General features: G+C 40.1%; 1 pseudogene; it reads left to right on the forward strand.

Moving 5' to 3' along the window:
* The first annotated feature begins 714 nt into the window (after positions 1 to 714).
* Positions 715 to 14,299, forward strand: LOC121397949 (annotated as a pseudogene).
* Positions 14,300 to 17,519: the final 3,220 nt, after the last annotated feature.

A 17,519-nucleotide genomic window follows, 5' to 3' on the forward strand; every position in this document is an offset into this window, starting at 1 on the left:
GTTAGCGAAAATTCGCCAGCGTGACGTAATTTTGTTACTTCGTCGATTTACTAACTGGCGCAGGTGTAACTTCGCTAGCGAAGGAGATAGACTCTAGCGGTAATTCGCTCCCTTACACCTGGCAAAGTTGCGCTCCGGCGATGGGACGTAACTACGCAAATTCACTAAGATGTGGCTTTTAGTAAACGTTACCTCTTACGCAGTGGCGGAACTATCAGGGGCGCATAGGGTGCAGTTGCACCATGGCCCGAACCCCGTCGCGTCGCAGGAAATGAATGACACATCACTAGTGGCACGGGCACATTGCATCCAATCAGGCCCTGCGATGGAAGGAACCACAAAGTCCTGTCGTTCCTCCTCCACCAATGTCTCTGCACACAGTGTGCCCAAGTGCCCCAACCTTAGGCCGATTGGACCAATTGGGCCCTGCACCTGTGGGGGGCCCTCAGTCCTGCTTGGCAAGAGGATCTAGGACTCACTATTACTTCCTCCCCACCAATGATCACTTGCATACTTGACAGATCTGCTGGCTCCGTTCTGATTAGTTTCTTTAGTGTGACGCACCCCCGCCCCCCCCTTCTGCTTGTGAATGGGATCTTCCTGTCTTCAGACTCAGCTGCCATCAGGCAAGGGTAAGCAGCAGCAGGACGAATATCGGAAGAATAGAAGAGCTGCAGCGATCAAATTAAAAGCTCGCTGTCAGTGATTTACATTCCCCCCCACACACGTTGAGTCCTTATCAGGAGGGGCAGGAAAGAATTTTCTTTGCCCTACGCTCTGGAGAAACTTGTTGGCTGTTGTTACTTTCCTAAAATCCCACTCCCCCACCCAACCTGTCAGTGCTAGGAGAACTACTACTGGTAAGAACTTCAGCTTAGATATGTTATAATATGTATTTTTATATATTTTTTGAGGTTATTGTACAAAAAATAACTGTGTTCAGGGGGTATTATCTTTGAATCTGTCACTGTGCCACCTTACTATGAGTTCTGTGTTTATCCTGCTTTTAGTTCTGGGGTATTATACATGGAATTGCAATTATGATCATTCTTCTAAATTTTTTGGGAGGTATAAATAAAATTGCATCAGTGACTTTTTTCTCAGAATGATTTTTCTAAGATGAGATGTTGTGCCTTGGTCTAAATTCGACAGGAACAGCCCCTAAGTTTGCTCATAGTCTGTACAGAGAGATCCCATAAAACTATGGCAGCATAGGTATTCCCTGTACTAAGCACAATGGTCACAGAACCCCTCAGTGACTTCTAATATTCTTATCATTTACAGTAGGGGGTACATTATCCATTATATAACAGTGAAACCTCAATTTTACATGTCCTTTTTACATGTAACTTTTTCATTAACTGTTGTTGCTACTTTTTAATGACTCATTTGTGTACTCAGGCCTCTCCTTTTCATATTCCAGTCTCTTATTCAAATCGCTGCATGGTTGCTAGGGGAATTTGGTCTCTAGTAACCAGGCTGCTGAAATTGCAAACTGGAGAGCTGCTGAATAAAAAGCTAAATAACTCAAAAACCACAAATAAAATAAAATGAAAACCAATTGCAAATTGTCTCAGAATATCACTCTCTATATCATACTAAAAGTTAACTCATAGGTGAGCAATCCCTTTAGGGGGGGCCCAGTTGTAAATTTCTGTACCGGGGCCCTTAGGGGTCTAGTTACGCCACTGCTCAGTCCTGTTACAGGTGAATGGATAACTTCTTATAACTAACTGGAAACCTTGCATCTTGGACCAGACACGCAACTAAACTAAGGAAACGTATACTTGGGGTGTGTAATTCATCTAGGAGATGTCCATAATTGATGGGTAAGAATTAGGTGGTTGGGCTATATTGTGTGTTATTTTAGTGTGTCTTTCTAGTGTGTATTTGGTGTATTGGTGTTTATATGCTTATTGTAGTTAGATCTTTTATTTTGTGTATGTAAATATTTTCCAATCATTATAAAATCATTTTTAAATTTTTTTGGTGATCTCTTCACCACAATAAACTGCAGAACAGTCTTTATTTTCATAATATTACATAACTGGCTCAGCCAGGCAGGAGACAGATATTTGGGTGGCATTGAGATTACTAACAATACAAATATTTACATAGAACATACATTGTTTAGTAGTAGACATGGAAGGGATTAACAAAAAAGATTGCAATGGTGAAAACACTCGGATTCTGTTTAAGTGTATGCAAGGTATAGATGCAGTGGTAGCAGGTCAAACATTTTGTAAGAAATACAATTAAAGAAAAGGTCTTACCAAACAAGAAGGGTAGGAGAGCTTTGTTATTTTCTACCTGTTGGATTGCAGAGAACTATAAAATTCTCAAAGATCAGAATAAGGCATTGGAGGAAAAATGAGAAGATCTGAAAGATCATTACAAAGCACTTAAAGTACGGCAAGTACTGCCTTAGCCATGTGTATAACTACCTTAAAGAGTGAAAATTGTGAATTTTTTTGGGTGATCAAAAGATGTAGAGGGAGCTATTTGTTGTCTTGTTGCATCACTTAACCAACCAAGAGTTGATCATTCCAAGTGTGAAACTGAGATCCAAAGCTTAAAAGCACATTTGAGGAGAAAGGATGATGCAGTTGGTGCAGTTTTTAATGTGCCAGAAAATCCTATCACAGGTAACTTGGAATCTGTAGAACACAGTTTATGTGACATGAATGATAATGCAAAAAGTGCTGCACCTATGGCTCCAATAGCAGTGCATAGAAAGACTGATATATACCGTGTATATACTGTTGGTGTGCAGTTCTACCTTCAGGCAATGGGCATGAATCCAGTTAAAGTCAACATCTGTTACTCAATTAGGTCAAAATTTTATACAGTGGTCATACCCCATGAAACCCCCAGTCCAAGGGTTATGTTGGTGAGGCAAATCAAAAACAAAAGTCGGAAGAGACCTACTGCATGGTGAATTTTTGTGCCAAGGAATATAAAGATTGGGACAAATGGTGAGAAGGGTAGAGACATCACTGTTCAATAGGGATCCAACTATTCTGAGCAGGAACTTGGACTTTCCAGAAGGTTCATAATGATCTTGAGGACAGTGATATATATAGGGGGTTATTTACTAACACTTGCTTTTTTTCTCCTATTTTACCAGAAACAAACTTGACCTAACTCCCATTCATGAATTTGGCTAATTTAGTAATAACTAAACTAGAATCAGATTAAAAAAAAAACTTTTGTTTTTATGAATACCTAAAATTTTTCAAGTTTAAAGGCTTAAGAAAACTCAAATTTATCTAGTTTTCAAGCAAAAACCAGCATCAAACACGAAACCATAACAGGCAAAAAATATCAAATGGTTAATGGGACCTCTGCCACTGACTTTTAGATGACTAATTTTTTTCTGCTTTGGGGCATAATACAAAATGTTTAGAAAAAACAAAACATGAACTTTTTAATGTCATTGTTAGCAGTTTAATTCATGGCATATAAGCCAGTATCCCTAGTTCTGTTCTGTTATAGGACATATCATCATTGCAAAGTCTATTAGATGCTATTTTAGATATTTTAGGTTGGGATTTAAACTTTGCCCACTCAGCTTTTGTTACCTGCAAGCAAAGGAGAGAGGAGCCACTGAAGGCCTTTTCAGAACACCTCTATGGATTATACAGCTGCACTGTGCAAAGACCAGCAAGGGCAGACCTTGAAGACAACATGTTAAAATCTGCACTCCTTTAAAGGGGACCCGTCACCAAAAAAAATTATTCAAAATCCTATTTTATCACATTAGTCAAGCAAAATTAACTTTAATTACACTGTATAAATTATTTGAATCTCGTTTCTGGGAATTCAATATGATAGCAAGCAGGCAGGAGCCATTTTGTGGACACTGTTTTTAAAGGGATACTGTCATCAGAAAACATGTATACCAGTTAATAGTGCTACTCCAGCAGAATTCTGCACTGAAATCCATTTCTCAAAAGAGCAAACAGATTTTTTTAAATTCAATTTTGAAATCTGACATGGGGCTAGACATTTTGTCAATTTCCCAGCTGCCCCTGGTCATGTGACTTGTGCCTGCACTTTAGGAGAGAAATGCTTTCTGGCAGGCTGCTGTTTTTCCTTCTCAATGTAACTGAATGTGTCTCAGTGAGACATGGATTTTTGCTATTGAGTGTTGTTCTTAGATCTGCCAGGCAGCTGTTATCTTGTGTTAGGGAGCTGTTATCTGGTTACCTTCTCATTGTTCTTTTGTTTGGCTGCTGGGGGGGGAAAGGGAGGGGTGATATCACTCCAACTTGCAGTACAGCAGTAAAGAGTGATTGAAGTTTATCAGAGCACAAGTCACATGACTTGGGACAGCTGGGAAATTGACAATATGTCTAGCCCCATGTCAGATTTTAAAATTGAATATAAAAAAATCTGTCTGCTCTTTTGAGAAATGGATTTCAGTGCAGATTTTTTTCCCATGACAGTATCCCTTTAAGGTAAGCCTTGCATTATCTCAGAATCTTGTTTGTGCACCAGAATGGGGGACCTAATGTTTATCCCCATGCCATGGCTATGCAATTAAATGGTGAAGAGAACAGTGGAATGTGGGGAGGGCAGTGACATCTAGGAAGTGCTGAATGGAAAATGAAAGTAATTGTCTGCCCCGCCTCTATGCCCAGGGCATAGAGGAGGGGCAGACAATATTTGATTGACAGCTGAGATTTTTATATGAGCTTACAACAGCTATGAATGTTTTAATAAAAATAGAAATTGGACTTTATGTTTAATTTGAAAAGGACTTTTATTATACAGATTTTTGTGGCTGGGTGACAGGTCCACTTTAATAGTCCCTTCCTGAAATTGATCAGCTATTTTGGGTTAACTGTAGGCCCAGTCAACATGTAGAGGGAAGTAATACATTTTTTTAAAAGAGTAGAATCTGTGGTGAGAGATTGTCATAACTGTTTTAGTCATCAGTTAATAGTGCTGCTCCTGCAGAATTCTGCACTGAAATCCATTTATCAAAAGAGCAAACACATTTTTTTATATTTAATTTTAAAATCTGACATGGGGCTAGACATATTGTCAGTTTCCCAGTTGCCCCCAGTCATGTGACTTGAGCTCTAATAAACTTCAGTCACTCTTTACTTCTGCACTATAAGTTGTGTGATGTGTTGAGTGATATCACCCTCCCCCCCCAGCAGCCTAACAACAGAACAATTGGAATGTAAACAGATACTGTAGCAGCTCCCTAACACAAGATAACAGCTGCCTGGTAGAACCAAGAACAGCACTCAATAGTAAAATCCAGGTCCCACTGTGACACATTCAGTTACATTGAGTAGGAGAAACAACAGCCTGCCAGAAAGCAGATCCATCTCAAAGTGCTGGCTCTTTCTGAAAGCACATGACCAGGCAAAATGACCTCAGATGGCGCCTACACACCAATACTACAACTAAAAAAAATACACTTGCTGGTTCAGGAATTAAATTCTATATTGTAGAGTGAATTATTTGCTAGAAGTAAACAGTGTAATTTGAAAATAAAAACGACATCATAAAAATCATGACAGAATCCCTTTAAGGAGATTTAACACAGGAAGGCCCAGAGTTTCATCCAGTCTCTCCACAGAAGGAACTGCTATGCCTGTGGTAATTGTGGATGATACATAGCTAGAAACTGTACAGCAACAATGGGTTCAAGGGGGTGTGTGGTCTGACCGCTGATGTGAACGCACGCAGTTAACGGAGCTCCGCACCAAACCCTGCTTTAAACCCTAAAAACCCTGCTACCACCGGTGCGAAACGGAGCTGGAACGAGGGGATCGGCTAGCGCTACCACAAAGAGAGCTCATGGGCCAAAATCGGGCAAACAAACGATCCTCGGAGGCGGCGGTACGCTTGGAGAAATATGCGAGGGACTCCTCACAAAATGGCGGAGATAAGGCCAGACAAGGGAGGCGCAATGATCCTGTACATGAGACAGACAGTGATGGCGAGGAGTCAATTCCCGACAAGGCCCAAGCTCCGGAGGCTTTTATGATGAACCGACTTTAAGAGACATGATGTCTGAAATCAAAGCAGCAAACACTGCATGCACTACCCTTATAAATGCGAGGACAGAGGAGATTCGGATAGACCTGTCCATAATAAAGCAGGACATGCAAAAGCTGCGCGAGAGGACGACTGCTGTGGAAACCCGGGTAAGCGACCTGGAGGTCTCCTGCAGAGAGATCCCTGACCAATACCGTGTGGCAGTGAAAAGGCTGCTGGAAGACTGCCAACGGTTGCGGCGCAGCAACCTCAGGTTTGTCGGGTTTGCTGAGATGGCAAATTGCGCCTGAGGCCTTCCTAGAATCCTGGCTGAAGGATACGTTTGGGGCAGCGCAGCTATCCACTAACTTTGCCATCGAACGTGCACATCGGGTCCCAACCAGGCAGTCCCCCCCAGGAGCCCCTCCAAGGCCGTTAATCGCAAAATTGCTAAACGCACGTGACAGGGACGAGATCCTAACGCTGGCCAGAGGACAGGGTCCTTTAAAGCACCTTGCTTCAACTATTTCAATCTACGCTGACTACTCCATGGAGGTCCAGAAGCAAACGGCAGGCTTCCAAAGCGGGAAAAATCGCCTACGCACAGAAGGGCTTACCTACGTCATGTTATACCCAGCGAAACTGCGGGTTCAAGCAGATGGGCGCACACATTTTTTTACTACGCCACAAGAGCTCACCCAATGGCTGGATGCCAGAGGTGCACGTCCGTGAAAATCTCGCAACGCTGGCAACAACCGTGGCAGTCCCATCTCATTCTGTAGCCATGTGTAGTATGTAAGTTCTTTCATATATGTTTCAGTTTGATAACTCTAAGGGGTCTGTACTGTTCTGCACCAGGTTTTTTTTTTGGTTTTTTTCCCACCTTCACATTGAGTACTGCTCCAGCCCAATTAGTGTTGCATGGGGCGGATCCATCACTGTCCTGGCTTGGGCATACGAGCCATACATGCTACCACCCTAAATGGAACTGTGTTGCATGACTTCCATTCTGTGACCCCTTTGCTTAAGGGTTTCATGTAAAAAATCCCAGCTGACCCTGTCGAATTCCTTTTCAGCATCTGTCGACAGGGCCAGCATGGGGATCCCATTCTTTTGGGCGTAATTTATTAATGTCAGGGTCTTCAGGGTGTTGTCTTTAGCTTCCCTATGTGGGATAAAGCCCACCTGATCTTGATCAATAAGGTCAGGATATGGATCTATAGCTGGGGCATGCCAGGGGGTCATTTCCAGGTTTTGGAATTAGTGTTATATGCGCTTCCAATGTGGAGGGTACCTGTTTAGGAATCAGGGCTAGGTCATTAAAGGCTTTTAGCATATGATCCACCAATTCCTTTTTAGAGATTTATAAAATGGTGCTGAGAAGCCGTCTGGCCCTTGTGCTTTTCCGCTTGGTGTGTTTTTGATAGCAAGTATTAGTTCTTGTGCTGTTATAGGGTTTTCTAGACTTTAAATTACTTCAGGATTTAATGTAGGCAGCGCTGTGCACAATATATACTGCTTAATTTTGTGTACATGTTTATCTCTATTTCTATTGTGGGGGGTTTTAAAATTGTATAATTCAGTGTAGTATTTCTGTAAGGCAACTGCAATCTGTTGTGTCGTATACACTATCTTATCTTGTTTAGTTTTCATTGCCTGTATGAAGGAATTTATTTGTTTTTGTTTTATGGCTCTTGCAAGAAATCTGCGGGGCTTATTACTGTGCTCATAGAACATGCTTTTACATTTTTATAGTGCATACATCGATCTTTTATTCAGTTCTGCTTTAATTAGTTCCCTAGTAGCAGTAAGTTCTTGCATAATGGTATCTGTTAGAGAATTTGTGTGAGCTTGCTCTAGTTCCGTTGCTTTGCGAAATAAGCCCGCCAGATATTCCGCCCACGTCTTTTTGATCCTAGTGCCATGTTTTATCAATACTCCCCTGAGTACTACCTTCAGAGCCTCCCATTTTATGGAAGAATGTGTTGTAACATCTCTATGTGTTTCAGTGAATGTTTGTGTAATATTTTTAACATCCTGCAGACAGTCAGCATCTTGAAGTAATAAAACATTCAATTCCATGTCAAGTCTCTTTTATTAATAAAAGGTATTGAGAGCTGTAAGCGTACTGGAGCATGGTCTGATAGCAACTGCATTCCAATATCACATCGCCGCACCCAATTTAGTATAAAATGCGAAATAAACAGATAGTCTATCCTGCTATATTGTTGATGTACCTGTGAGATATAAGTAAAATCTTTATCTCTTGGATGGTTAATCTGCCAAGAATCCATCAATTGATTAGAGTGCAACAGAGATTTAATATTTTGTATGGTTTTATATGGTAGACTTGACCTCCCTGTGGAAGAATCTATTAATGGCTCAATCACTACATTAAGATCACCGCCAAGAGTGAGAGGGCCTTCAGAAAATTCTTCCAGCTTTGTCAGTACTTTATCTAGGAACAGAGATTGTTTTGTGTTTGGGGCATAACAATTTGCCAATGTTATCTTATGGTTGTGAATTTCTATTTTGGCAAAGACAAATCTGCCAAGTGGGTCTATCATGGAGTCCAGTAATCTACACGGGAGTTGATGATGGAATGCGATTGCCGCACCTTTGCTTTTACTTTCAAGATTATCGCTAAACAACCAATTTTTATAATATTTATTTGACATTTGTGGCCTATTCCTCTAAAATGTGTTTCTTGAAAAATGCTATCATTACTTTTTGCTTGTGTAACCCATTTAATAACTGAGATCTTTTGTTTGGTGTGTTAAATCCCTGGACATTATAGGAGCATATAGTACAATTAGCCATGATCAATACATATGTGCTTGATCTTTGTAGTGAGTGGCCTAGTGAACGAAATGTGTAAAGTACATATAAAAACAATGCAAACAGTATCTTTAAGAACTGTAACCCTTTGGGTAAGAACTTCTGTTTAAGTAAGACATTTCTACAAAATAAACAAACATAACTTTCTGCTGGGCCGTCCTGCCCACTGAGCAAATACCTATGTGGGGGCATAGGTTGAAACAGAACTGGGTTTAAACTAGCTCTTTTCTATTAGAGCCAACATATTAACCTTCATAAGACTTCCGTTTCCCTGTAAGATAAAAGGTTAGTGTGATGGGTGAACCTTATATTAATATTAGGACATAAACCAATATTTATGATAACCTTTTCCTAAAACTCCTTAGGATGCCGTATCAGGGTATCAGTTCAGGTCTCTATAATCCGTCTTTTAGGAGGAGAGTTATGACCGCTAGTTAGTTTAGCATCGTTTGAGTGTCGAGTGCTTGTTAATGTGGCGTTTCTGCCTGGTTTAGGCTGTGGTCGTTCCCAAGTCATCATTTCCCAGTTTTCTATTGCAACCGGAGGGAGATTTAGGGCCTTCAGAAAATGTGGTATATCCTTGTGGGTCCTTATGAGAATAGATTTTCCCTGCCTTATCACAATCAATGCAAAGGGGAATCCCCGTCTGTATTTGATAGAGTGTTCCTTCAGCAAATCCAGAATTGGGTTTAGTGCGCGTCGTTGTCTTAATGTGTTCCTTGATAGATCTTGGAAAAACTTTAGTTGCATAAATTCAAAGTGAATTACTCTTGAGTCTCTGGCTTTCAACATCAGGGCCTCTTTCACATTGTAAAAGTGGATACGGAAGATTATATCACGAGGGATATCTGAATTGGGATCCCTTGGTCTGAGCTCACAATGTGCTCTATCAATTAATTAATCAGGTGGTTTTCCCAACATTGAGTTAAATAATTTATGTAGAGTTGCAAACAGTTCCTGTTGGCCTATGGATTCATGCGTTAACAAGATGCTGACTCAGGTGTGGGATATTATTAGAGCAATGGCAGATAGAGTGTAGGCTTTGCTGCTCACAGCCTGCATATTTTTTTCAGGCTGAGAGAAGCAGATCCACTCCCGTGCCCCATGTCTATTGATTTTAATAAGATACTCGTGGTGTGCAGTCAGATACAGCAAATTTGTCCTGTGGTCATTCTGAAAATTGACTTCATCTGTGATTTACTCAAGGCCTTGATTATTCTTCATGTATTTAAGATAAACTACTTAATTAAAATATATGATCTGTCTCTTTGAAAGGAATCAGTGTAAGAACTTTGGCAAACTCCATCGGGATTCCAAAAACACCCTCCCCTCCCAAGCCATTTAACTAGCCTTAACTGCAAGATTTTTAATAGAAGTGACCAATTCATTTACAGTTATTTGGTCATCAGTGCTCTGTTATGCACTTCCCATGCCTGGCATCCCTGTGGAGCTCCTCTCTGCCACGTTCTCTCCTGCCATTCTGTTATTCCATTTGGAGTAAGTGGAGTGACCACATTGGATGCTTCAGCTCTTCCAACCACAATAACAGCAGCAGAAGAGAAGGCAGCAGCAGCGATTACAAGAATGCCCAGCAGCATACATTTTCCAGTGCAGAAAGGGGAATCTACATCAGTCATTCTGCATTCTTCAGGTACAGACATCCAACTAAATTGTTGTTGGAGATAATAATTTTGGTATGAGTGGAAGCTTTAAGTATCCTGGTGAATGCAGGAAAATGATTTGCCATTGGCGAGCCTCTTTCCTGATGTAAATTGTCTTTTTTAATGATAGAAAAAATATAGGTTTCTATAAAAAGTAGTGCCTGAATGCTTGAGCATCTGGGGAAATGAACCTTTTGCTCTAATTGATTGAGCTAATGTAAACACAGTATACTGTGTTCTTGTAAGAGGGTGTATGACAAAAACAAGATGCTGTAAGTGTTGGCCATTGCCCACTTTTTGGTTCTTTATAGTACCCCTGGGGAACCCTGTTTTTTTCCAAACTATGTAACCATGTAGTTGCCTAGTTTGAAATTTAGTATTTTTTAAACAAAGTAAATACTAGTTGCCTAGGGCTTTTGAACAAACACCAAAGCAACAGAACACAGTTCACACAACAGAATTAACATTATGTTTGGGGTTTTTATACAATAATATTATTGATATACTATTTATCATACCTCTAGGCATCCATTCTCAGTTCCTTCTTCCCTTGGATGAAAACAGTGCTCGGATCTTCAAGTTGATCTTCCTTATTACACGTAAACTCTCTTGAGTGCCTATAAAGAAAAGCTTGTCAGAGGAGGCAAAGGAGCCACACTAGTCACTACTGGGCACCCACAGCTTTGGACTGGAGGAGTAATAGGACTTATTCTCCAACTGAATAATGAACAAACTGGTAAGTGCATGTATTAACACATACCAGAATGTAAAAAATAAGCATGAAAAAATTTAAATGAATATATAGAATTAAAAGGTAGCCCACTATGTTAAAGGAGAACTAAACCCTAAAAATTAATATGGATAAAAATTGCATATTTTATATACTGAATACAAATGGTGTAGGACCTCACACCTCCTAATCCAATAGGCGGTACAGAGAAGTCTGGTACACACAGGTGGAGGTTGACCACCTCCTAGTAGTAGTCTAATAGAAAAACCAATGGCACATAGGTCTGCTGAAACACTTCAATTGTTTATTGCGGAGTGCGGAGCAATGTTTCGGGGTGGACAGGGTCCATCCCGAAGCCTAGGGGTTGTTGCAAATTATCAGCAGAAAATGAGGTTGGCCTGTAATATAAGCTGATGCTACAGGGCTGATTATTAAATTCAAATGCTAGTTGCACTGGTTTCTGATCACCTTTATATTGCAAACATTTGTATTTAATGTGTATATATATTTTGAGTCATTCCCTAAGCTCTATAACTGCACAGAGCAGAAAAGAAGACAGGGAGCTACTGGGGCATCTTTAGAGACACAGATCTTTACTGCTATAGGGCTGTGGTTGCCTTGGACTGGAATAAAAACCCAAAACATAATGTACAACATTTCTGGCATACCTCTTTAGTTAAGCTTTAGTTCTCCTTTAAGACTGATCTGAGGAACTTTGCCAATGATTGTAGTTGCATCATACACTACAGGTATGGGATCAATTATCTGGAATCCCAATATCCAGAAAGCTACAAATTATGGGAAGGCCATATCCCATAGAATCAAATAATTCCCTTTCTATAAAAATGATTTCCTTTTCTCTATAAATAATAAATCATTAATCCTTATTGGAGGCCACACAATCCTGCTGGTTTTAATTAATGTTTCAATGATTTTCAAGTAGACTTAAGATATGGAGATCCAAATTGCAGAAAGGCCCCTTACCTAGAAAACCCCAGGCCCCTAGAATTCTGGATAACAGTTAAAGAACTGTAACAAAATCATTTTAATGAGCTTTCATGGAGCCTTATATTACAATATATTATAATTTATATACATACATAGTAACATATTAAGTCAGGTTGAAAAAAGACACACGTCCATCAAGTTCAACCTTTTAACTCTATTTTAACCTGCCTAATTGCTAGTTGATCTAGAGGAAGGCAAAAAAAAAAAAACCCATTTGAAGTCTCTCCAATGTGCCTCAGAGGGGGATAAAATTCCTTCCTGACTCCAAAATGGCATCCGGACTAGTCCCTGGATCACTTGTACTATGAGCTATCTATGTACTATGAGATATCCAACAAGATTTTATGACCCTACCCAGAAGGAGCACAATGCATTGCAAAATAGATCACAACTGTCCCTTTCAGCTGTAAAGCTTTTGGCACCTTCTATCATTTATTGCTATTGGGTAAAGTAATGTACCTCCAAATTAATTAAAACAATTAATACCACCTCTTGGTATCCCAAAAGTAATGCAGGTATGGGTTCTAGGGGGATTTATGGAAATAGTTTTCCCCTTGATTTGGATCACTATTGTTTAAATCTACTGAAATACATATACAGTAAACTCAATCAACATAACCCTTAGGGGCAGATTTATCAAGGGCCATATAGTCAATAATTTGAATTTTCAAATTTAAAAATTCACACATTCGAATTTTAATCTCCATATTCGAATGTAGATTTGAATGTGAGATTTATGACACCTCGACCATGGAATCAGTCCTAATTCAATTATTCCACATCTAAAACCTGCAGAGTTAATTTACAAGTCAATGCCAGAGGTCTGTTGAACCATTGGGAGATTTTAATAACCTTCCTGTCATTCAAGGGTTTTTTTTTCCGGAGAAAATTTTGAATTAAATACAATTAGGTATTTGAATTTTTCTTAAATACCCCCAGTCGAATTGTGAGTATATTCGAATTTAAAAAAATTGACATGAATTCGAAATTCGACTTTTGATAAAATCCACCTCCCAGTGTTCTGGTAGTATTAACATTTACTGCAGTTCGGGAAGGCAACCCCCACATTTGACTGAGTGAAATTGGATACATTAAGGATGGCTAGCTCTTAACAAAAATTGGGAGTCTGCAGGTTGGAAATCATTAGGGACACACTGAATCCAGGATTCGTTTGGGATTCAGCACTTTTCAGCAGGATTTGGATTCGTCTGAATCCGTCTGTCTGGCCGAACTGGATCCAAATCCTAGTTTGCCATATGCCAAATTAGGGATTCAGTGCATCCCTATAAATCATTCATGTATATTTAAAAAAATTGTATTATTTCTACCCAGTATTTTGGGCTTCGCCTGTAACTGTCAATTTCTACATTTTCAGACAGAAGGGACAACATTTCCTGAAGGCTTGATGCCACAGAATCCTTGCATTGACAGCCCAAATTTTCCAGCAAATTTAACTGAAATCTCAGATCCGATCCGTTACACCAGTTTTGTGTTATCTGTACTCACCTGTGCCCTGGGCTTAGTGGGCAATGCTCTGTTATCTGGGTTACCGATTCCACATGAAGAAACACGTTTGCAAGATTTGGTTCCTGAACTTGGCTGTGGCAGATATTGTCTTTGTCTTCTGTTTGCCTCTTTATTGTGTTGCCTTATTTACAGACAAGTGGCTATTCGGACGATACCTATGTAAAATATATAATTATGTATCTACGTGTAATATGTATGCAAGTATTTTTATCATAACTACCCTAACCATCGGCAGGGTTTTGGCAACAGCTAAACCAATATGGCACCATAAGTTTAGCTCTCGCTGTGTTTGTTACGCAACCTGTACAGTGATTTGGGTAATTACAGCTCTGTCCAGCCTTCCCATATTCTTTTAAGCGATGAAGTTATTTATCCGGAAAATGTGCAGTGCAAACTGGTTTATGTTAAACAGAGAATAACTACACACAGACTTGGCAAAAGAGACGTAACTGCACCATCCTTTCTTGGAGCACCTCTAGATACTAATCCTGCACCCCAATCAGCATGCGAAGTGGATATTGTAGAAACATACTTTTAACAAACTGCGTTATATTCCTTTTCTAGTGGTTGGTTACTTTATCCCATTGTTTGTCATACTATTTTCCAATGTAATTATTGCTCAGCAAGTGAGAAAGTCCGAGTCAGTGAATACTTCCAGACTGTACAGAATTATAATAACTGTTATTCTGGTTTTTTTTATAACATGGACACCAGTGGTTATAGCACAGATTATTTTGCTGGTCTCTCTGCACAATCACAACCTTATACTCATGTCTCAGATGCACAGGTTATGCCTCTAATGACCAGCATAGCTTATACTAACTCCTGTATAAACCCTTTCATATATGCACTGGTTGGTACTCAGCTTAGAGCAGAAATTACAGATTTCATAAGTAGCAAAAGACAGTTGCTTTCAAAGAAGCTCGACCTCTGGAAAATCTTATGCGGAACCATAATAAATTATTATAATAGCAGGTATGAGATCCATTATCCGGAAATCCATTATCCACTAAGCTCTGAATTACAAAAAAGCTGTATCCCATAGACTCCCATTTTATAACATTACATTTGTATTTGTGTTTCAAACATGTCCCTGATATTTTTTGGTTAGATGGTAAGAATTACAGGTAAAATGGAAGTGCTGAGATAGAGATGAAAGATTTACCACTCTAATTGACCTACAGTGCATAGTACCGCTTTGGGGCAAATTTACTAAGCGGCGAAAATTCGCAGCGACAGCTTCGCAGGTAGCGCAACACTTCGCCCGGTGAAAATTCACTCAGACAACGCTAATTCACTTAGTTCAGTGTTTGTGGGTGTTCGGTAATGGCTCTGGCCAAGCCACACGCCAGTAATTAATGCAATACAAAAAGAATGCCAATACCTTTGGATGCTGCAATAGGGTGATCCCAAATTTATTCCATAGTGCTTTCAGACACTACACTGCACTGCATTCTTTTTGTAACGCTAATTCACTAACATGCGAAGTTGCGTCCAGGCACCGAACGATGGCGAAGTTTGCGCTAGCGGTATTCGGCAAAGTTGCGCTAGCGATGGCTAATTTGCATTACGGAAGTTAAAGCTGAATGGGTCGTATATGTTGCAGCAAATACATTAACAAGCCCAGGGCAAGCTAAGAAGAAAAATAAGAGTTTTGGTTAAAATGCCGACACATGAGTCCAGTATATGTTTATGTGCCATACTGTTAGGAAATGTAAAGGGGGAAGCCTGTTACCCAAAAAAATGTTATGCTTCTTTGCAGCCTATCATCCCTAGAAAAAGGAAAAGATGCCTTTTCCGCCTTGTCCTGAGGTGGAAAGGAAAGTTGTTGCGCAAGAGGTAAAGTTCAAATAAAATCCGCATCTTAGTGAATTTGCGCAGTACTACCTTCGCCAGAGCGCAAACTTCGTCTGGCAAATTGAGTGCGAACGAGCGCAGCCTCTTGCTAAGCGAAGTTATGCCTGCACACCGTTTAGTAAATCGGCGAAGTTCCCCAAAATTTGACGTCACGCTGGCGAATTTTTGCCAGCGTTAGTCATTTCGCCCTTTAGTAAATTTGCCCTTTTGAGTAGACTATACAATATAATTTCCTCAGCCACTGTATTCTTTTCTCAGTCACCCTGAAGAACTGAAGTCTGCATAATAAAAAGGATAAGGTACCGCTCTGAAAGACTGTAACCTGAATTACAAAAGATCTCCACAGACCGCACTGTATGGTCAAAGGAAAAGGTGCTGGAATCTTCATCCCACCAGTAAGCTGTTCTAGCAAATACTCTGCAGTATCTAAACAGTTGTAGAGCTGACAGTAAGATGTGTAAGAGGTGAGATACCTTGAGACTAAAATATGAATTTCATCAATGCTTGCCTAAGAGTTTTGTTGATACAGATGACTTTGCCACACTATATAATAATGCATTGGAAGGAGACACAAAGATTCAGAGAAGCGTCTGCAGACAAACCTGAATTATGGGTGACATCTGATAAAAAGTGTTTGAAAAGGAACATAAAATAACTGGGTGCTGTCAATACTCCAAAATTTACTGCTGCTATTGAACGCAGTTCACAAGTGGTCCTCACATCACTTGTGTCCCAAGTATTCCACAGCACTTTCAATTCTTGACCACACAGAATATGAAAAGATTTTATGGAGAGAGATCCATTCACCCTCTAGGTTGTAGAGTTTAATTGAGCCAAGAAATTTGAATGGGCTCCTGTAGAATGTGTAATATTAGTTAGTCATAAAGACAGTCAGGACAAAACCATTGGACATGGAGCTTTGAATACCCCAAAATGGAAGGTTTTTTTGTATAACTAAATGGTAATATGTTAAATCATTCAAATGGACAGGAGAGTGTCCTAAAAACTTTCTAAAAAGCCAGGTCTCTCCTGTGTATATAATGTGTCTACAGTAGGGCAAATGTTGAACACACAGGGCCCAGGAGAGGAGTGACCACTGTCAGAACAGAGTGAACTTGCATCTTGGACCAGATACAGAACTAGGGATGCTTGAGCTTGTATGATTCCTCTAAAGGGCATGGGATGTCCACCTTTTAAGCATAAAAGAGCCAATTTGGTGAGGTGAAAAGTGTGGGGGGCCAACATTCAGCCTGACAATCCATTCCGAGATCGCTAGCTTGTGATCAGGGTCATTCAACTCCTGGAGATGGACATGTACACAGCGTTTTAGGAAGTAGAGTCTGTTTGGAACTTATTCTCAGAGCAAGTAATATTGGGCCACATGATTAGTGAAAATGATCGTCTATATTGCTGCCTGTGTGCCTGAAGCGTGTTAGCATAGACACGTAATGGCAACATAGTGATGCACCTTTCTCCACAATATGTCTTTAGTTTATGTTACTGGCACGTCAGTCGAGTCTATTGCACCTTCAAAGCCCTAAATAAGTATGCGAGAGCGGCCTTTAACCTGTTCCAGTACGTGTCTATTACTAACACCTTCAGCAACAGACAGCAGTAATTAGACCAAGTGGCAGATCATTTCAACTAATGTGGCCGCGAAAATATTACTGCTACGGCAATGATAGAATTCTTGATTGCACTGTCTGGGGGGCCGCATTATTCTTAATTTCATGAATGGAGTGCTGAGGGCAGGTGTAAATTTGAAAACTGGCCCCAATTGGCCTGCGGGCCGCTCTAGGGTTAAAGGTTCATTGAGTGTCAATAAGATGTGGGGTAGAGAAAATTAGGTGGTTGGGCTATATTGTGTGTTATTTTAGTGTGTCTACTAAGTTGAGTGTGTC

This window comes from Xenopus laevis, chromosome 9_10L (genome assembly GCF_017654675.1).
Source record: "Xenopus laevis strain J_2021 chromosome 9_10L, Xenopus_laevis_v10.1, whole genome shotgun sequence".
Taxonomy (NCBI): domain Eukaryota; kingdom Metazoa; phylum Chordata; class Amphibia; order Anura; family Pipidae; genus Xenopus; species Xenopus laevis.